We start from the raw sequence: 23,668 nt of genomic DNA, 5'->3' as shown, positions 1-23,668 counted from the left end.
TTCATACAAAAGGAGTATAACTATCATAAAAGATTAGCGTTAACTTAAATAATATTACCCAACATTGTAAAACGAGTCACTAGGCACCAAAATAATACCAGAAAAGATATAATAGTTGAATATGAACAAGTAACACCAATGGTAAAATAATAAATTTAGAAAAGAAAATAAAAATATGCACAAAATTAAAATGCAATGGATAAAAGTATGTAAATAAATTAAATAAAATAGAATAGAAGTGAAGAGGGATGAGAGGTTAAAGAGACGAAGAAGAAGTAAGTAAGAAAGAAAGAAGAAAGAAGAAAAGATAGAAGAAATTAGGATTAGAAAAGAAAAGATAAGATAATTGGCGCTAATCTGGATAAGTTGTGCGGCGCAGGCAACGCGGACGCGTGGAGCACGCGATCGCGTGGTGTGTGATAAGTTCAGGTGACGTGGACGCGTGGGTCACGCGTATGCGTGACCTGATTTGTGCAGCCTCGCATACGCACAACTCTCTGTTTGATACTTATTTTGCCAAAAATTTGGGTGACGCGTTCGCGTGGGTGACGCGGTCGCGTGAATGGCTTCATTTTGTAAAACGACGCGGTCGCGTGGTAGGGCTTATGCTTACAGCATCATTCCAGCCCCACTCCATTATAACTCACTGCCATACACCCATTTACGTTGATTTCACAGGGCCGCGCGTTCGCGTGGGTGAAGCGGACACATGGGGAGGCTATTTCGCAAACGACGCGGACGCGTCATTGACGCGGCCACGTGGGCATGTTTGTGCCTAAGGCACCCCTCCAGCCACGCTTTCGCGTGCTTTCTATTCAATTCTCTTTTCTTCAGAACGCACCTATGACGCGGACGCGTCAGCGACGCTTGGGCGTCGTGTGCATTTTTTTATGCAGTATGTAAAATGCAAAGTGCAGAATGTAGATGACAATGTAGAAATTATGAATGAACATGAATGAAAATAAAATAAAACTAAGAACAAAAAGGAAAGAATATACTATGGTGGGTTGTCTCCCAGCTAGCACTTTTAGTTAAAGTCCTTAAGTTGGACATTTGTTGAGCTCCTTGTCATGGAGGCTTGTGCTTGAACTCATCCTGAAACTGCCACCAATACTTGGACTTCCAATAATCTTCATTATTTGCCAAGCTTTGAGAGAGTTCTTCACAAGCCTTGAGCTCCCAAAGTGGATCCTCATGTATGTCTGGATCCCAAATCCTGTTTCTGCACCCGTCTTCAAGTGGAACATGATGATTCCATCCAGGTGGTAAGCAATCTGAATTCTCTACGTAGTACCAAACTCTTTTTTTAGATCTAACCAAATTATCAACAGTTGAGTCCTTACATCTATCTCTTGAAATATCAACCTTGATGAGCCTTGATTTGTAACTCCAACCACTAAATAGTCTCCTCTTACGCTTTATGCCACAAAGCTTCCTGAGTTGGCCGTCTGTTTCAAGAATACCGTACCCAAGTGAGATAGGAAGACGAACAGAGATAAGTTTTACCCACTCAAATGAAGGAGTAGACGGCAACCTAGGTGGAGAAGTCTCCAACATTCTTGACAAAGCGTACTCAACTCCCGTCTATCCTTTTCGAAGGGCTTCTACTTCCACATCATTTGTAGACTCAATTAGAGAAGAGTCTTCATACTCAAGGAGTTCGTTTGCAAATGTAGATTTATCACTAGGAGGACTTGATGCATAATTCTCATCACCAAGGGAACTTACTTCTTGATCTATCCCATCCAAGTCTTCATAAGGAATATGCCATGGGGTTGTGCACTGGCCTTCTTGACATCAATTTCAATCTTATTGGAGGGGTACTTTACAATTCTAGATTCCCATGGAGGTTCAGCATCTCCTAAATCCTGAACCACTTCTTCCTCTGCAACTATTATGGCTTCCTCCACTTGTTCCAATACAAAGCCATGTTCTTTGTTGTCCACCGGCGTTTTTAGTGTCTCCTTCATGCTATGCTCTTCTTTTGATTCTTCACATGTAGCCATGGGAGTACTTTGAGTGCTCAGATGTTGGGAAGATAATCGATTTATTACCTCAGTAAAGGCAGTCATGAATTGTAGTACTCCCCGTTTCATCTCTCTTTGCCCTTGAAGAAGAACACCAATAGTATCATGCATTGAAGGTTGAGGTGGATGTGAGGGCTCGTTATTTGGGAGGAAAGGTTCATGATAAAAGGGTGGTTCATCACTCTCCCTCTTTTTCACTTGTTGCATAGCACACTTTAATTCCTTGTTCTCAAGTTGAGATTCTTTAGCCATGAAAGCTTCGGGTGCCATTCGGTTTACCGCTCGGTCCAACTGATGCAGGGTTGCTTGAAATTGATCCATCGTTTCCTTGAGACGGTCCCTTGACTCTTGTTCTGCTCGGATATCATAAGTAGGATCATCAGGCTCTTGGATTGATGGATATGGATGTGGTGTATATGGAGGTGGTGGTCCTTGGGAGTAACTGGGTTGGAATTGGGGTGGATCTATGTATGGCTCATATGGCTCATAGGGTGGTTGATATGGTGGATAAGGGTTAGAATTATGTGATGGCGTTTGGTAGTAGGGGGCTTGTGAGTATGGTGGTCTAGAGTTGTGTTGAGGAGGTGGTTCATAAGCATATGGTGGGCCTTGTTGGTAACTACAAGGGAGTCCACCATATTCATCATCTTGGTACGCTCCCTGGAATGGCTCTTGACCATAGTAATTTGGTGGAGGTTGGTTATCATGGAAGGGTCCACCGTAACTATTGTCTTGACATGCATTGTTGAATGGTCGTGGTCTTAGAGGGGGTTGTTGCCTAAAGGGTTGATCAGATCCTCGTGGCTCCTTCCATCTCTGATTGTTTTGACCTTGATGCATGTTCCGGTTATAATTTCCATTCCTTGCAACAGCATTGGAACCAAACTCAAAGCAATGGAAGTGAGAATTAATAGTAACAAATAAAAATTAAAAATAAAAATAAAAGTAAATAAATAAGCAAAATAAAATATTTACAATAACCAATAATAAGGTATACAGTTGCAATTCCCCGGCAACGGCGCCATTTTGAAGAACGAATTTTCTGCTAGTAAAGAATTTAAATAAAAATATAATCGCGTTGTAAGTATAGTTTCTAAACCAACAGAGAATCCTTTCGTACAAAAGTTTTGGTTGTCACTTAAGCAAATCCAATAAATTTTATAACCGAAGTATTCAAACCTCGAGTCGTCTTCTCAAGGAATTGCAGGGAGGTATGATTTATTATTGGTTATGTAAAAAGGATATATTTTTGGGTTTTTGAAGTAGGGAACAAGGAGAATAAATTAGTAATAAAGTAAATTAATAATAATAAAAACTCTTGGCAAGGTATGAGAAGTGGACGTCCTATCCTAGTTATCTTTATCAATTGTGATGAGAATTGGATTTTGCTCCCACTTTGTTAACCTCTAACTATGAAGGTAAGTTGAGTGGATAAATCAATTTGATCCCTCAGGTCCCAATCAATTCCTAAGAAAAGACTAAAGTTATTGGAATACAAATCAACTAGCAAAGATAACAATCATCAATCACAAGGAGTTTGATAACTCAAGTATTACCAATTACTTAACCAGAGCCAAGGGAGAAGAAAATCTACTTGAATGAAAATAATTTGGATAAATCGAAAGCATTAATAAATTAAAGAAAACAATCATAAGTCTGAAATACCTCAAATTATATTAAATAAAAGAAATCAAATCTAACATGGAAATTCATAAATTAGAGTAACAGAATAAATAAAAGTAGAAAATAAATTAAAAGAACATTGAACCTGGAATTGAGAAGCAATCCTAATCCTAAAACCTAAGAGAGAGGAGAGAGCCTCTCTCTCTAGAAAACTACATCTAAAACCTAAAATTATGTGAATATCCTCGTCCTCCCATGAATGAATGGATTCCCCTACTTTATAGCCTCTAATCTGTGTTTTCTAGTCCGAAAACTGGGTCGAAAACAGCCCAGAAATTGCTGGAGAAGAAATCTGCCACGCTGGTTTTTCGTCACTGCGACACGTCCGTGTGGAGCATGCGTTCGCGTCTCCTAGCTATACGGCCACTATGGAGAATTATATATCAAATCGAATCCTGGGACGTTAGCGTTCCAACGCAACTGAAACCGCCTCATTTGGACCTCTGTAGCTCAAGTTATGACCGTTTTAGTGCGAGAGGGTCAGGCTGACAACTTTGCAGTTCCTTCAACTTCTTGTATTCCTTCCACTTTTGCATGCTTCCTTTCCATCCTCTAAGCCATTCATGCCCTGTAATCTATGAAAACACTTAACACACATATCACGACATCGAATGGTAATAAGAGAGGATTAAAATTAATAAAATTAAGGTCAAAGAAGCATGTTTTCAATCATAGCACAAAATCAGGAAGGGAAACGTAAAACATGCGATTTCTATGAATAAGCGTGAGAATAATGGATGAAAAACCACTCAATTTAGCACAATATAAACCATAAAATAGTGGTTTATCAATCACCCTTCCAAATTGCTTACCGAATAGAGGCAATGATTCCCATCGAAGTGGACGAAGGATCCCCCAGGGTGATCTTCTACAACGAGAAAATTAACTCCCAAGCACAAAAAAAAGAGCTCAACCTGCTTCCAAAAGTCCGAGAAAAGGCTCGGATTAGGGAGGAAGCCCTGAAGCGTCGAATGGCACTAAGGTACAACCGGAAGGTAATCAAGCAAAGCTTTGCAACCAACGACCTCATCCTGATCCAAAATGACATCGGAGCAGGCAAGTCGGGAGAAGAAAAGCTAAGTGCAAATTGGAAAGGACCATACCGGGTTGCAGAAGTACTCGGAAAAGGTTATTACAAGGTAGCCAACCTCCAAGGGCGGGAGTGATAAACCCCGATTTTGTGGTTTATCTTGTGCTTAATTTGGGGGATTTTATCACCTTTTCTCACATTTATTCAATGAAATAGCATGGTTTTGCAATTCTCCCTTGATTTGTGCTTAAATGTGAAAACATACTTTTTAGGCCCTAAAATTGGTGATTTTAATTTACTTTAATTCCATTCGATACCTTGATGTGTTTGTTGAGTGATTTCAGGTTCATAAGGCAAGTATTGGATGGAAGGAATGAAGAAAAAGTATGCAAAGTGGGAGAACTCATGAAGAAATGAAGCAACCGTAAAGCTATCAAGCCTGACTTCTTCACACTCAATCGATCATAACTTGAGCTATAGAGGACCAAACGAGGCGGTTATAGTTGCGTTGGAAAGCTAACATCTGGGGCTTCGAAATGATATAAAATTTGCTATATGTTACTTCACGCTTAGGGGAGCGCACGCGCCATGTACGCGTGCGCGCCGATTCTGCCGTGGCCCACTAAGGTGAAATCGCCCCCAGCAATTTCTGAAGCACTTTGGGCCCAACCCAACTCATTTCTAATGCTATTTCATGCAAAATTCAAGCTTGGGCAAGGGGGGAGCAATTAGTTTAGCCAACATGAGCCTTTAGTTAGTTTCTAGAGAGAGAAGCTCTCTCTTCTCTCTAGAATTAGGTTAGGTTAATCTTTCTTAGATTTATGTTCAATTACATGTTTTCATCTTGTTTCTTTTATGAATTCTTGCTTCTACTCTTTCATTCTCATGATTTGTAATGTTAATTTCCCTTTTTGCTTTCTTTTATGTTCATGCACTCATGATGGATTTGGTTTACATTTAATGCAAATTTGATGTTGATGTTCTTTTAATGGTTGATTTAAGTTGTGAATTTACTTTTCTTGCAATTGGTAGTTGTTAGATTTACTTTCCTTGCAATTTTACCATGTTTTCCTTGTATGCCTTCCAAGTGTTTGATAAAATGCTTGGAAGGATGTTAGAGTAGATTTTGAGCATTCTTGGCTTAGAAAGAGTAATTGGGCAATCTTGAGTCATGAAAACCCAACTTATGTTGGTGATCTAGAGTTGTTAGCTAATATTGTTTCCATTGACGCTAATCTTTTGCTAATTAAATTAGTGAGTTGATTAGGACTTTTGAAATATTATTTCCATTGACGCTAATCTTTTGCTATTTTAATTAGTAAGTCGATTAGGACTTTTGGATTGAGATTAGCTAGTCTCATTAGACTTTCTCCCTATTTGTTGGAGTTGACGTAATGAGATAAATTCTTGTTTATATTTGTGACATGATTAATTAGTCTTGTTTGACATTCTCCCGATGTGTGAGTTAACTAAATAAGATGAATTAATCATGCATGACTAGGATAGAAAGCCTATGATCTCAATCCATTACCATGAATGTCTCTCTTTATTACTTGCTTTCTTTAATTACTTGCTCAATTTACTTTTCTTGTCTTTTTATTTTATTGCCCCTCTAATCAACCAAAACCCCCTATACCCCTCTATAGCCAATAATTATACATTTCATTACAACTCTTCGTGAGATGACCCGGAGTCTAAATACTCCGGTTATAAATTCATTGGGGTTTGTTATTCGTGACAACACCTAAATTTTTGATTGGGAGGATTGTTTGTTGGTGTAGAACTATACTTGCAACGAGAATTCATTTTGTGTGAAATTCTATATCGACACGACAATTCTCGTTCATCAAAATGGCGCTGTTGCCGGGGAGTTGCAATGGTGTTATGTTATTAGTTATTGTATATATGTGAATATTGTGAATAGCTTTATTTTTGGATTGGATGTTAGTTTTTGCTAGTTTTAGGACTTTGTTTCATTATTTCTTGTTAGCTTTTGTTTCTTGTTTTTACTTTTCACTATGAATTCTCACTTTGGCCATGAGTGTGATTACAACTATGTTGTAGGAAATGGGAACTTCAATGAAGATGTGCATCAAGGATGGGATAACCAAAGGTGGGAGGAGCCATATGCATATGATCAATCCTCTTGGCAACAACCTCCACCAATGCACTATGAAGAAGAGCCATTCTATGATGCATATCAATCCAATGGTTATGGTGAATCCCCTTGTGACTTCCAAGAACCACCACCATACACCTATGAGCCATATCCTCAACATAGCCATCAACCATACTCACAAGCCACTTTTCACCAACCATCATCATATGACCCTAATCCATATCCATCTTACCAACAATCATATGAGCCATATGAACCACACATAGAGCCACCACCATTCCAACATCAACATTTTCAAGAGCAATCCCCTCCATATTATTACCAAGATGAATACGACTTACCACCACAACCCTACCAAGAAGAACCACCTTCCAACTATAATACCTCTCCCTCAAACGATGAACCCTCTCTTCCACCATCACCCTCCGATGAAGCCTTTATGCTAGAATTAAGGGATCTTGAATCTCATATCTTAAGGCAACACGAGGAGGATGAAAAGAAATTTGAGGAGTTAAGAGCAAAGACTGTTATCATAGTAGAAGTCGTTAGCAACATAGTCTCATCCTGCCTAAGCCTATGCGATCAAGGTACTCCCATTGTTGAATGTGGAGAAGCACCCAAGGAGCTTAGTGAGGGAGTGAACTTGAAGCTCCAAGGTGAAGAAGAGGAGTTAAAGCAAGAAATGCAACAAGAGGAGAAGGTAGAGATGATTGAACCAAAGGAAGTAGTGGTTGGAACCTTAGGACATGTTGAATACATAGAGGAATCACAAAGTGAAGAGCCTTCTTCCATGGAGTTTGAAGTTGATGTTGAGGAGGAGAGTGCACAACCTCCAAGGCACAATGTGATTGAAGAATTGGAAGAAGTGTCCCAAGAAATAGATCCTCCTATTTATGACGATTCCGAGTCAACATGTGATCCTTTTGAGCTTGAAGAACCCTTCCCCACTCTACTTGGAATTGATGATGAGGTAGATTTCACTCAACCTCCTATTTATGATTTGAGTGATAGGGAAGAGCTAGAAGACATTGGTGAAGAAGAGCTTGAACTTGAGGAAGCTTGGCAAGAGGTAAAGTTTGAAGAATCTTGCCAAGTGGTGGAAGCCTCTAGAAGAGGATGGACGGGAGTGGAGCATGCTTTGTCAAGACCGTTGGGAACTCCTCCACCTAGGTTGTCATCTAGCCCTTCATTTAAGTGGGTAAAACCTCTAACTCTTAGCTTTATTATCCCACTTGAATATGGTTTGCTTGAGACGGATGGCCAACTTAGGGCGCTTTGTGGAATTAAGCGTAAGAGGAGGATGTTTAGTGGTTGGCATTGTAAGTCTAGGCTCATTATGGTTGGAAGCTCAAAATTGAGGAGCATGGATTGGTGTAGTGCTCAATTGAATGGGTCTAGGAGGATAGTTTGGTGCTTCCATGAGAATTCATCTCTCTTGCCACCCGGAAGAAATCACCATGATCAACTCAAGGACGGGTGTGAAAACAAAGTGTGGGATCCCGGATCACACAAGGAAGACCAACTTTGGGAGCTTACGGTTTGTGAAGAACTCCATCAAAGCTTGGAGTTATTAACTTTGAATGATGAAGCACAATGGAAGTCCAAGCATTGGTGGATGTTCAAGGATGAATTCAAGCACAAGCCACCTTGATGAGGAGCTCCCCATAAGTCCAACTTAAGGACAATAAACAAAAGTGCTAGCTGGGAGACAACCCACCATGGTAAACTCTTTCCTTTTTCTCTTTTGTATATATTGGTAGAACTAGTTTAATTTCATGTTTTGAATTTCTTAGTTGAGTTTATTTAGGAGTCTAGTAGGTTAAATAAGGTTTTATGATGTTTTGGTAGCTGTTTGGAGGTTTGGAATGCTTGGTTTGGTGCAAAAACATAGAAAAATTTTGAAAAACAGAGCACCATCCACGCGCACGCGCACTTTACGCGTACGCGTACCCAAGTGTTTTCGGCCATCCACGTGCACGCGCCATGTATGCGTACGCGTGGATTGAATTTTTCTACCCCTCCATACATTCACCCGAGAGTTGTGCCTGAAGTGTGCCAACTTTGTGCCCAAAGGCACGTGAACGCGTACCTTGCGCGTCTGCGCCGACTCTCTGCTTCGCCATGCACGCGTACGCGCACTGCACGCGTACGCGTCGCTTCCATTTCATCAATCCACGCTTACACGCACATGACGCGCACGCGTGGATTGCCCTGTTTCACTCACCTTCTTTTCTTCTCCTCTTTCCATTTCTTTCTTTCTTCTCTCTTCTCTTCTTTCCACCCTTCAAACATTATCCAACACTACCAAACATCATATAACACCATTTTTCTTAGTTAGTTAAGTTTAATTTTTGTTTTCCATTATAAGTGTTGGATTATTAATCTTGTTTATTGTTTACTGCTGCTGCTTATTAATAGGATGTTAGTTTAACATCATTGTTGTTATTGTCATTGTTGGATTCCTTTGTTGAGGTTGCAATTTATTACTTGGTTTTGAGTTTTCATGTTGAACATTTGTGAGTACCAAGTACATGTTACGTTGCCTTCATGCATCTTAACTCTTTGAATTGCATGTTTTGGCCACCATGCATTCATCATCTATTATTAGGCAATTGTACATTATCAATGCATTTTTTTAGGATGCTTGTTCTAATTGATCATCACCTATTTCATGCATTGAGTTGTGGAATTGTGAAATTGGATCGAAAGCTTACCTAGTGACATATTTTTGAGCTTTGTAAAGCTTTGTGGACCATGCTTGCTATGTGATTGATTTTCACTTCTATCCTTTTTCCTAAGTTCAATAGCATCCATGTGTTTCACCTCTATGTTACTTAGGTGTTGCAACAACTTCAATAAGTGTCATTGTTTGATGTGTGAGCTCTCTATACCATTTCGTTCATCAAATTTACTTACACATCAACCAATGTCCATGCATTATCCAATTTCACAATTACTTGATTTTTGCTTGAATGCTTTTATGCTTCTTCACCACTTGTTGGATTGTTTTAGCCTACAAGTCTTTTAAAGTATCTCAAGCACACTAGAATGAGTGAAGTGCATGCTCTCTTTTATGTAATTGTGACATAACTTTTTGTACTAATGTGTGTGTATTCTAAACCGCGCGCAATTTTAGAACTCACACACTTAATTTTCATCAATGTCACACTAATTCACTCACTCCATTCTAGTGGTTCTTACCTCATTCCAACAATTCACGCTTCCTTGCCTTTGTATTTTCTCATCTTATGGTGTTTATTTTATTTTTCATGATTGATGCATCATAAGTAAAAATGGAAGCGAAAGGAAGAACACGCAGCAACCGGTTGACCTACCAGCTGAAGGTAGCAACTCAGAAAGTCGCCGTACCCCCTTGCTCATTTAGTGCACCGAGGACGGTGCAACCTTTTAAGTGTGGGGAGGTCGTCCGACCGCTTGGCATTTTTGGGTGACAAGTTTCTAATCCCAACACTTTTGCATTTCATTTTAGGATTTTTAGTTGTATTTTCTTATTTTGCATATGTATATATTAAGCTTAGTCAAAATCATTATATTTTCCAAGGATTTTATCTATAGGGCACCCCGATTGAAAAAAAAATTTTTTTTTAGAACTTGCTTGAATTATATACTTTGTGGAACATGATTTTTGAGCTAAGAACACAAGCATGTGAGATTTGAGCCTAATTGTGTGGTTACATCATATATAACCACTTATTTTCATTCTTGTGTGCATTATTCTCTTCCTATGATTGTAATATTGGATTTGTTTAATTCTATATGTCCATTATTTCTGTGTATACATGCATTTACATGATTGAGGCCATTGTTTAAGTAGCTCACTTACCCAAATAAGCCTACCTTTTATCTTCCATTGATAACCAATTTGAGCCTATGCTTAACCCATTTGTTCTTAATTGTAGCACATTACAAGCCTAAGTGAAAAACAATAAATATCCCTTAATTTGGATCTTTGATTAGCTTAGGCTAGTGAAAGTGTTCGTCATTTGATTTTGGGAGAGTTGGGAACATTGGGTAGAGATAAAAGTGTTTTTGTATTTGTGTTGAGAATCTTGGAAATTGGGTACATACTCATGTATTAATCATGTGTAAACCATATGCATTGATGTTCTTGTATATATATTTTAGTTTAAAAAAAATTTAATGAAAAAAAAATAATAATAAAAAAAAGAAAAAAAAGAAAAAAGAAAGACAAAGAATTACAATAAAAAAGGGACAAAATACCCCAAAGCAAGGTTCAATAAAAGTCAATCCATATGTGTGGTGATCAAAAAGGGAATGCATGAGTGTGTAAAAAAGTGAAGAATGGGTAGTTAGGTTTGTTTAAAATTGTATAGGTTGTCATAGGTTAGGTGGGAAGTTTAAGTTAATGAAAGATTCAAATCTCAAGCCCACTTAACCATATGCATCTTACCTTGACCCTAACCCCATTACAACCTATGGGAAGTCCTCATGATATTTGTATGCATGCATGAAATAATTATTGATTGTTAGATGAAAAAAAAAAACTTGGAAAACATGATTAGGGGAGGATTGAGTGAATCAACCCCATACACTTGAGTGACTAGAGCGGATACACATCCGGTGAGGGTTCGATCGCTCAATTACATGTTTCCACCCATGATCATCTCTTTTCTTGCAAGTTTGTAAAATCTTTTTAATAATTCAATTCAATTGTGGGTTGAGTGATTGCTATTGCCTTAGCCCTTGTGTCTGTATATGTATTCTTGGGAACTGATTTATTTTGACTAAGTGGATGCATTCATGTAGATAGATTGCATATAGATAGATTGCATTTAGTTAGCTTGCATTGAATAAATGTGATACCCCTTGCTTCTTTCTTGATTTTAGCATGAGGACATGCTTAGTTTAAGTGTGGGGAGATTTGATAAACCCCGATTTGTGGTTTATCTTGTGCTTAATTTGGGGATTTTATCACCTTTTCTCACATTTATTCAATGAAATAGCATGGTTTTGCAATTCTCCCTTGATTTGTGCTTAAATGTGAAAAGATGCTTTTTAGGCCCTAAAATTGGTGATTTTAATTCACTTTAATTTCATTCGATACCTTGATGTATTTGTTGAGTGATTTCAGGTTCATAAGGCAAGTATTGGATGGAAGGAATGAAGAAAAAGCATACAAAGTGGGAGAACTCATGAAGAAATGAAGGAACTGTAAAGCTGTCAAGCCTGACCTCTTCACACTCAATCGATCATAACTTGAGCTACAGAGGTCCAAACGAGGCGGTTCTAGTTGCGTTGGAAAGCTAACATCCGGGGCTTCGAAATGATATAAAATTTGCTATATGTTACTTCACGCTCAGGGGCGCGCACGCGCCATGTACGCGTGCGCGTCGATTCTGCCGTGGCCCACTAAGGTGAAATCGCCCCCAGCGATTTCTGAAGCACTTTGGGCCCAGCCCAACTCATTTCTAATACTATTTCATGCAGAATTTAAGCTTGGGCAAGGGGGGAGTAATTAGTTTAGCTAACATGAGCCTTTAGTTAGTTTCTAGAGAGAGAAGCTCTCTCTTCTCTCTAGAATTAGGTTAGGTTAATCTTTCTTAGATTTATGTTCAATTACATGTTTTCATCTTATTTCTTTTGTGAATTCTTGCTTCTACTCTTTCATTCTCATGATTTGTAATGTTAATTTCCCTTTTTGCTTTCTTTTATGTTCATGCACTCATGATGGATTTGGTTTACATTTAATGCAAATTTGATGTTGATGTTCTTTTAATGGTTGATTTAAGTTGTGAATTTACTTTTCTTGCAATTGGTAGTTGTTAGATTTACTTTCCTTGCAATTTTACCATGCTTTCCTTGTATGCCTTCCAAGTATTTGATAAAATGCTTGGAAGGATGTTAGAGTAGATTTTGAGCATTCTTGGCTTGAAAAGAGTAATTGGGCAATCTTGAGTCATAAAAACCCAACTTATGTTGGTGATCTAGAGTTGTTAGCTAATATTGTTTCCATTGGCGCTAATCTTTTGCTAATTAAATTAGTGAGTTGATTAGGACTTTTAGAATATTATTTCCATTGACGCTAATCTTTTGCTATTTTAATTAGTAAGTCGATTAGGACTTTTGGATTGAGATTAGCTAGTCTCATTAGACTTTCTCCCTATTTGTTGGAGTTGACGTAATGAGATAAATTCTTGTTTATATTTGTGACATGATTAATTAGTCTTGTTTGACATTCTCCCGATGTGTGAGTTAACTAAATAAGATGAATTAATCATGCATGACTAGGATAGAAAGCCTATGATCTCAATCCATTGCCATGAATGTCTCTCTTTATTACTTGCTTTCTTTAATTACTTGCTCAATTTACTTTTCTTGTCTTTTTATTTTATTGCCCCTCTAATCAACCAAAACCCCCCTATACCCCTCTATAGCCAATAATCATACATTTCATTGCAACTCTTCGTGAGACGACCCGGAGTCTAAATACTCCGGTTATAAATTCATTGGGGTTTGTTATTCGTGACAACACCTAAATTTTTGATTGGGAGGATTGTTTGTTGGTGTAGAACTATACTTGCAACGAGAATTCATTTTGTGTGAAATTCTATACCGACAGGACAATTCTCGTTCATCAGGGAGCTCCCGAGGTCATGGCACGCCTGCAACCTGAGAAGGTACTACAGCTAGAAAGACTTGATCCAAGGTGCACTCTTTTTCCAAGCAAAGGGTTTTTTAATGAGGCACAAGGCCGAGAACTAAAGGAAGCTCGACTTACAGGCTAACCAAGCATGTATAGAAATTTCCATTTCTTGTTTTTTTACTTTTGTAAAATATACCATTCTTTTAAAAAGTTTTTTACCAAGGTGCATTAATTTATGCTCGAAAAAACACGAAAGTCATTGCCCAACTGATGAGTCCATATTTTCCAATGTATTTTGGCTTGAATTGAATGGATTCTAGCATATGAACTCACACTTAAGCACCAAAATAGCATACTTTTGTGTCTGATCCCTAATTTGATTCTAAATGTGGAAACATGCGTTTTAATGCTTAAATTAGTGATTTTTTATCCCACTTTTGTGTCATTCGATGCCGTGATATAGTTTGTGAGTGATTTCAGGCTTTAAAGGTAAGAATGGATGGCCAAAAGTGGAAGAAAGCATGTACAAGGGAGAAAACATGAAGAAAACAAGGAAAAGCACACACAATGAAGTGTACGTGTGCACAAGCACCTGTGCGTACGCACAGGACAATATTCAGCCGAGTGTGCAGACGCACACGTCTGTGCATCCGCACAGGTCCCTGCACGTGATTGCATTAATGAAACATGTGCTGCACAAATTTGGTGGCCTCTTGGCCCATTTTGGAAGGTTGGAATGCTATTTTGGAGTGCTATATGAAGGAGAATTCATCACATATCAAGGGGGACCCATTGGAGCATTTTTTTACATAGTTTTTCATAGTATTAGGAGTAGAAGTAGTGTAGAGTACAGAGCTCTCCTAGGGTTTATGTAGTTTTTATGTAGCATTTTAGAGCAAGCTTTTCTTTTGGATTTTGCTTCTTTAATTATAAGTACTCTCAATTCCATCTTCAATTACAATGCATTTACTTTCATTTCCTTTTAGTTCAAGTTACTTGTTCATATTTGCAATTTTCTATTTCTTGAAGTTTTGATTGATGAATTTTATGTTTCATGCTTCCTTTATGTTTGATTGCTTGTTTACATTTGGTTTTGTCAATAGTTAGTTATAGTTTTCCATTTTACCTTGCAAATTTCCATACTTTACTTTTATGCACATAAGGTGTTTGTGAAAATGCCAACTTTAAGTTTTGAGTAGATTTTCCCACCTTGGCTTGAGGTTTGAGTTCCTAGGATACTAAAGTCATGATGTTCGACATTTAGTGGTAATTCTTGGGTAGTTAGTTGACTCTTGTTTCCATTGACGCTGGCCTTTTATCAACTAGTTTGGTAAGTTGGTCAGGACTTATGGATTAAGGTGAATTATGCTTGCTTGACTTACTCCTCGATGGTTGGGTTATGGCAATGATAGGATTCCTTGGATCCTCATTCCCAAGTCAAGGCTTTCATTGCATTTATAGCATTTTCACTAGTTTTGATCTCACTTACTCTTTACTTGCATTAATTCTCAATTTTGATCATTGCTTAGTTCTTTGATTTCTTAAGTTCTTTTAATCTTTTGTTCTTTGATTATAAAACCCCCTTTATCTTCACAACCAAAAGTGCATAGCACTTTGATTGCAATCCTAGGGAGAACGACCCGAGGTTGAAGTACTCTTGATCTTGGTTATTTTGATTTGAATTTGAATATTTGATTTGGGTGTTAATTGTTGGTCTAGACTATACTCTCAATGATGGAATTCTATTTTGTGGAAATCTAGATCGACAATAAATGCCTGACTATCAAATTTGGCTTCGTTGCCGGGGAATTACAATCGGTGTTATATCTTTTGGTTGTTGTAAATATGTTAATAGTGTAAATAGCACATTTTGGTTGTTTGTTTGCTTTTCCTAGTAGGTTTTGTTTATATTTTCTTGATGACTTTTTCACACCATCACCACAATACACCCCAATGGAACCCAAAACACTTACCTTGCTAGTCACCAACATTACACACCATCACCTCACTACATACAAAACCCTTACACTCATGAGTTTGATTGTCAACCTTCATCACCTCAATCTTCATCTTCATATATGGATCAAGCCACACAAGAATTACTTTTCATGCTCATTCAAGAACAACGAGAGTTCTGGAAGAAGCAAGAGCAAATCATGTCCACCTTAGCAAAAGCTTTGGATAATTTAGCTTCATTGTGTTCATGCCACAAGCAAGACATTCTAGTGGATGAATGTGTGGGACCAAGTGAAAAGTGTGGAATGAAAGAAGAATTGCAAGATCAAGAAGAAGATGTCAAGTCACAACATGAAGTACAAAAGGAGATAAATGAAGAATTGATAGGAATTGATCAAGAGGATTCCATCATTCGAGATTTTTTGTCCAACTTGGGTAATTCCTTCTACGACCTTCATGACCCTCCATTATTAGATCTAGAAGGAGATGTTGATATAGACTTCACACAACCTCCAATTTTTGACTTGAGTGATGATGAAGAACATTTAAAAGAGGTTAAGGAAGAATTTATTTGCCAAGAGGTAGATGCAATTGTGCAAGAGCGAATTGAGTGGGTGAAGAATTCTCCAATAAGCTTTCTAGCCCCACATCAATATGCTGTTTTAGAAACGGATGGTCAACTTCAAACCTTTCTTGAAGTAGTAGACGGTGAAGAGAGGAATATTAATTGGCAAGAAAATGGAAAGTTCATCAAAGGAGCCAACTTAACATTCGGAGCTCAATTTTGGTGCAAGAGTCAATTTAGTGATTTTGGGGAGTGCACAAGCATATCAATGGTGATAGAGAAACTCAACTATGGGATCCGGGCATAAATTTCGAGAGTCAACAAAGTTGGATCCTAATTGCTAGCTTGAATTCTTTCATGAGTTTGATGCAATCTAATTGGGACCTCGGAGGTCGAATCAATAGCCAACTTGGTTGGAGATTCAAGGAGGAGTGGAAGCATAAGCCGCCTTAACAAGGATCTCCTCACCAAGTCTAACTTAGGACTATAAACCAAAGTGCTAGGTGGGAGACACCCCACCATGGTAATATCCTTCTAACTTTCTCTCTTTTACCTTTTCTTTCATGAATAATTAGATATATTGCTTGGTTTGTTAGATTTATTTTGGTGTTTGTTAAGTAACTCTGGTGAAATAATGTGTTTTTGGGAGGTTTTTGAGGTTTTGGGACTTGAAAACCTGTTTTGGGTATCAAGTTTGATGCCTTAGAGCCAAAATTTTTGTTACAGGAACAGAGACCTGTGCGTCCGCACAGCCTCGTGCGTCCGCACAGGTCCCCTATTTTCCAGTTCCTGTGTGTCTGCAAAGCAATGTGCGCCCGCACACCCCTAAACATTCTCTCTGCTCGCGGCGGACGCACCCTTTGTGCGTCTGAACGCAACCCTTCCTTTCCCTTTGTACGGCTGCACACCGTGCGTGCGTCCGCACACTTCACCAAGATCACCCTTTAAAAAAAAGGGAGAAGCCACCTGTGCGAGCGCATAGCTCTGTGTGCCCGCATAGCCTGTAGCGACCCCTCTGGTCGCGGCGACCGCACCTCTTGTGCGATCGCACGCCAACCCCTTTTCTTCTTCTGTGCGAGCACTAATGCCAGGGCATCTTAGACTAGTTTCACTAACCTTTTTTCTTGTTTTTAATAGGTTTTATGCAATTTCTTGAGCTATAAGTAAGCAAATTGGGTAGAAATTCATGTATGCCTATATTCATTCAACCATGAGTAAATTGATGCAATTTCATGATGATTTATGCTATGATTACTTGTATGCTAAGAATGATAAGAATTCTCATGATTTTAGCAAGGCTTTGATGCATTCATTGGTTGATGACAGGTGAAGGAAAGCATGGAGGAAGGTTGAAGAAGGAGCATCGAAAGGATGAAGAGGAAGCAACGTTGGTGGCCAAGTTAGACCACCAACGTTGCCTCAAACGTTGGAAGAGAAACAGAGAACTTCTCTGCTTGGTGGCTGATGCTCACGTTTGAGGTAGCGTTGGACATCCAACGTTACCCCCAACGTGGTGATAAAAACTTCAATTCTGGAGCTGAATGAATTTTGAGTGGCGCGTACGCGTAAACAAGCAAATTTTGATATCGCACGCGTACGTGCCAAAATCAAACGTTGGAGGTCCAATGTTGCCACAAATGCTGCCTCTAACGTCCGCGATGCCAAGCCCAGAGATTGGAGTTGGGAATTTTGAATCGACGCGTATGCGTCAGTGACGCGTACGAGCGGATGAAAAAATACCAATGTACGCGTGAAAATGCCAACATTGTAAGGAATGTTGGAGGTCCAACGCTGAGGCCAATGTCCCCTGCTTTGTTTTTATACTAGAAAATGAAAATCTTGCATCCACACGTAAGCGTACAGTACGCGTACGCGTGGATGAGCATTTTTGACCCTTTTGCGCGGGAGCGCACAGTACGCGTACGCGTGGGTTAGCTGATGTTGGCCCTCCAACGTTGAGTCAAACGCCAATGACAGCAAGCTTTCTGGCTTTGTTGGTTTTGTCCTAAATGGCGTTTGAGTCAACGTTGGCCCTCAAACGTTGACTCAAACGTGAAGCATCAGGATTCAAAATTCACATAGATCCCTTCTCAACACTAAGAAAAACCAATTGGAGCCGTTTTCAACCCGATTCCATTAAGGCCAAAAGCCTAATTCAAAGCTTGAAGATCAAAGGAAGAAAGTGTATAAATAGCATAGAATTTAAGTTAGGAGGAGCTTCTTTTCAATTTTTCTTTTCACTTTCAGTTACTGGGCACTTTTACATCTTTTGTATTTTTCATTCTCTGTCAGTTAATTTCCAGAATGTATCGTTCAATTCTAATTTCAATTTTGAGAGCTATGAACAACTAAACCCCTTTCATTGGGTTAGGGAGCTCTATGTAATTCAATGGATCAATATTAGTTTTCATTCATCTTCTTCTTTCTTTTCTCTTGATTTTGCTAGAAAGCTTTCATTCTTCATCCAATTGGATAGTTATCTTGGGAAAGAAGCTATTCATAATTGGGTCTCCTCGGAACCTTGGAAGAGGAATGAGGAGATCATGCTAGAAATGCTTTCTCACATTGGATTAGATTGGGGTTTGGATGGATATAGTGACATGTAATTCTACCAACACTTTGATCTATGAATGCATTGATTGCGGAAGAGATGAAAATGAATTTGATCTGGAGAATTGTACATCTCCTGAACCCAATGAATCCCCCATTCTCTGATCTACCCATTCTATTTACTTTCTACTCTTTAATTTCATGCTAATTACCCCTTCCCATTTAATTTCTTGCAATTTAAGCTTCTGCACTTCAATTCTGCAATTTAATTTCCAGCTTCTTTAATTTCTTGCAATTTAAGTTTCCCGCCAATTTAACTTTCTACAATTCCCAATTCAATTCTGATTTAGCTCAACTAGTAAAATTCTTCAATTATAATTGATCGATCTACCAATTCCTATGGGATTCGACCTCACTCTATTGTGAGTTTTTACTTGACTACAATCCGGTACACTTACCGGAAAGAAATTGTTGAGAGACAGTCTTCACGTACCATGTTTATGGCGCTGTTGCCGGGGATTGGTTTTGTATTGACAATTACTAAATTGAAGGATAACTAGATTGAGCACTTTTATTTTTGTTTGATTTATTGAATTTTAATTTCAGCTGTTCCTTTTCATTTGCTGTAATTTTTAGTTATATCTTTTTAATTTCTTTTACTTCTTTACTTTCCAGCAAGCTAACCCACTAACTATTTGATAAATTGCTCTAACCAATCTAATTAAACTCTGTTTTAGTGGATATTGCAATTGCTGTTTCTTGTACTTGTTCATTGTATGACAGGTAGGAGAAAGGAAATTTCAACCTCATTTGATAGTGAACCGGAAAGAACCTTTTTGAGATTAAGGAGGGAAACAAGAGGGAAGAGGGTTGTTGGTGCAGAAGAAAAGGGGGAATACTTTGATATAACCATGGAGGATGATATGGAAAACCATCATGAAGAAGAGGTGAATAACCATGCCAGAAGAGGTGGAGCCAACCCTGCTGGACAAGAGAGGAGAGTCCTGGGATCATACATCAATCCAAATCCAGGAAATTGTGGTAGCAGCATTCAGAGGCCAACTATCCATGCTAACAATTTCGAATTAAAGCCTCTGCTCATAACTCTTGTCCAGAACAACTGTTCTTTTGGAGGAAGTGCACAAGAGGATCCTAATGAGCGTCTCACTAAATTCCAAAGGATATGTGACACGGTTAAGTCTAATGGTGTTCATCCAGGAAATTGTTAACAATTTCGAAATACATCAATCCAAATCCAGCAAATTGTGGTAGCAGCATTCAGAGGCCAACTATCCATGCTAACAATTTCGAATTAAAGCCTCAGCTCATAACTCTTGTCCAGAACAATTGTTCTTTTGGAGGAAGTGCACAAGAGGATCCTAATGAGCATCTCACTAAATTCTAAAGGATATGTGACACGGTTAAGTCTAATGGTGTTCATCCTAACACCTATAGATTGCTACTATTTCCATTTTCTTTGAGGGACAAAGCATCAAAATGGCTAGAGTCATTTTCGAAGGAAAGCTTCACCACCTAGGAAGATGTAATGAGCAGATTCTTGACAAGGTTCTACCCTCCACAAAGAGTAAACAGGCTAAGAGCTGAAGTGCAAACATTCAGACAACAGGATAGTGAAACTCATTATGAAGCCTGGGAGAGATTCAAGGATTTGACAAAGAAATGCCCCCTGACATGTTTAATGAGTGAGTGCAAATTCACATCTTCTATGAAGGGCTGAATTGTGAATCAAGAAAAGTTGTAGATCACTCATCTGGAGGTTCCCTGATGCCAGGGCATTTTGGCCAGTTTCGCTGACCTTTTCTTTACTGTTTTTAGGATAGTTTCATGCATTTTCTTAGGAAATAAGCTAGTTTTGGGTAGATATTCACTTACACCTTGATTCAAGCATACATTGTGCATTTTACATGATTTCATGAGGATTTTGCATGAGTTTAGTGACAAATTGTATTCTGCATTACCCATGACTTGGACTAGAACTTTGATGCACTCTATTGCCTGATTTCAGGACCAAAGGAAGCAAGGAATGGGAGGTAACTTGCAAAGTTAATAAGAAAAGTGACTGCCAATGACGCTCTCGAAGCCATCATTACCCACGTTAAGAGTCACGTTAACTAAGTTAACGTGAACTCTAATGTGAAGGGAATTTGAGCCAACGTTAGTGACAATGTTGAATGTCACTAACGTTCTCGAAGGATGGCAAGCCCACGTTACAGAGCCACGTTAACTAAGTTAACGTGGGAGTTAACGTGGCATTGTGCACTTAGGCCAACGTTAGTGATAATGTTAAGTGTCACTAACGTTGGGGATGGCTAAGCAGGGCCACGTTATAAGCCACGTTAACCTAGTTAACGTGGATTCTAACGTGAGACATGGGGGCACATTGGAACGGTAGTGACAATGTTGAATGTCACTAACGTTCTCGAAGGATGGCAAGCCCACGTTACAGAGCCACGTTAACTAAGTTAACGTGGGAGTTAACGTGGCATTGTGCACTTAGGCCAACGTTAGTGACACTCAACATTGTCACTAACGTCCCAATGTGCCCCCATGTCTCACGTTAGAATCCACGTTAACTAGGTTAACGTGGCTTTTACTTAGGAACGTTAGTGAGAAAGTTGATTGTCACTAACATTCTCGAACTCATATTTTCACTAAACGTTAACAACCCTAACGTCCTGAGCTAAAATCTCTTCCTACTTCACACTTTCTCTCTGCAAGTAAAGCCAAGCCCAAATGAAGAAGAGAACTGCTTCAAACTCAAGATCCAAAGGCCCAAGACTTGAAGAGCCAACTAGAAGAATAGAAGAGTAGTATATATAGGAGTAGCTTTGAATTATTTTAGAGAGTTCCAGAGAGTTGGAAAATAGCATAGAATTACTTCCTGTATTTACTTTCTCTGCACTTCTAGTTTTCATCATGTATTCTCCATCTTTGTTTTAATTTTCCAGAGCTATGAACAACTAAACCCCTTTCATTGGGTTAGGGAGCTCTGTTGTAATTTGATGGATCAATACTAGTTTTCATTATTCTTCTTCTATCTTTTCTCTTGATTTTACTTGAAAGCTTTCGATCTTCATCCAATTCGGTAGTGATCTTGGAAAAGAAACTATTCATACTTGGATCTCTTCTGAACCTTGGAAGAGGAATGAAGCGATCAAGCTAGAAATGCTTTCTCATGCTGGACCAAAATGGGTTTGCATGGATATGTGACTATAATCCTCTCAATACTTAATTTGGGAAATGCATGTGGTATAATCAGTGACCATACTTCATCTCTTCTCATGAGTAATTGACCAAGGAATTGGCTATTGATCAAGATTTGAGAGATTGAATTACAAGAAATTGAAATTCAATCACTTAAGATTGCCAAGGAGATCAATGAGTGCATTGATTGAGGAAGAGATGTAAATGAGATTGATCCGGAGAATTCAACATCTCCTAAGCCCAATGAACTCCCCATTTCTGATCTTACCCATTCTCTTTAATTTCTGTCATTTACATTTATGAGCAATTCCCCCATTCCCATTTAAGATTCTGCAATTTACTTTCTGCCATTTACTTTCCCGCCAATTAATTTTCTGCAATTCTCAACTCAATTTCTGATTCGCTCAACTAGAACATTCCTCTAATTAAAGTTGCTTGATCAATCAATCCTTGTGGGATTCGACCTCACTCTATTGTGAGTTTTTACTTGACGATAAATTCGGTACACTTGCCGAAGGAAATTTGTTATGAGACAAGTTTTCCGTGCATCAAGTTTATGGTGCCGTTGCCGGGGATTGATTGTGCATCAACAATGATTAGATTGGAGGATAACTAGATTGAGCATTTTATTTTTGTTTAATTTAAATTTCTGTTTGAGTTATTTACTTCCTGTTTTAGTTAATTTCTTCCCTTCCCCCTACTTTTTTTTGTTATTTACATTTCATCTCACTAACCCACTAACTGTTTGACATATTGCATCACTCACACTAACAGTAATTCTGACAGATATACTTTCTGCACCTATTCTCTTTGCTTGTACTTGTTTGTTGTATGACATGGAGAAGAAGCGGGGCTTCAACTTCCTTTGATTCTGAACCTGAGAGAACCTTCCTTAGACTAAGGAGGGAGGCAAGAGAAAAACGTGTAGTAGGTTGTGAAGAAGAGGAGGAACACTTTGAGGAATACTTTGAACCAAACATGGAAGAAAAAATGGAAAACCATCATGAAGAAGAGGCTCACAACCATGGTGGAAGAGGTCGAGCAAATCATGCTGGGGAGGATAGAAGAGTTTTAGGCTCTTACATCAATCCAAACCCAGGAAACTGTGGAAGTAGCATTAAAAAGCCAACCATCCATGCCAATAATTTTGAACTGAAGCCACAGCTCATCACCCTTGTGCAGAACAACTGTTCGTTCGGAGGAAGTGTCCAAGAGGACCCAAATCAACATTTAACCACCTTCCTGAGAATATGTGACACAGTGAAGTCTAATGGTGTTCATCCTGACACCTATAGACTGCTCTTGTTTCCATTCTCACTCAAGGATAAGGCAGCCAAGTAGCTGGAATCTTTCCCAAGGGAAAGCTTGACAACTTGGGAAGACGTGGTGAACAAATTCTTAGCAAGATTTTACCTTCCTCAAAGAATCAATAGGATGAGAGCTGAGGTCCAAACTTTTAGGCAACAAGATGGTGAGACTCTATATGAAGCATGGGAGAGGTTTAAAGACCTAACAAGGAGGTGCCCACCAGATATGTTCAATGAATGGGTGCAGCTGCACATTTTCTATGAAGGGCTGTCTTATGAGTCAAAGAAGGCCGTAGACCATTCATCTGGAGGATCTTTGAACAAGAAGAAAACCATTGAAGAGGCTATAGATGTCATTGAAACAGTAGCAGAGAATGACTACTTCTATGCTTCCGAAAGAGGGAACACAAGAGGAGTAATGGAGCTAAACAATGTAGATGCTCTGTTGGCCCAAAACAAGCTCATTACCCAACAGCTGGCTGACCTCACCAAGAAGATGGAGAGGAACCAAGTAGCAGCAATCACCACTTCATCAACAACCCAAGAAGGAGAGAATGAAGAAGCAGAGGGTAGTCAGGAGC

This window comes from Arachis ipaensis, chromosome B08, assembly GCF_000816755.2.
Source record: "Arachis ipaensis cultivar K30076 chromosome B08, Araip1.1, whole genome shotgun sequence".
In the NCBI taxonomy this organism is placed as follows: Eukaryota; Viridiplantae; Streptophyta; class Magnoliopsida; order Fabales; family Fabaceae; genus Arachis; species Arachis ipaensis.
Note: the sequence above shows the minus strand (reverse complement) of the source record.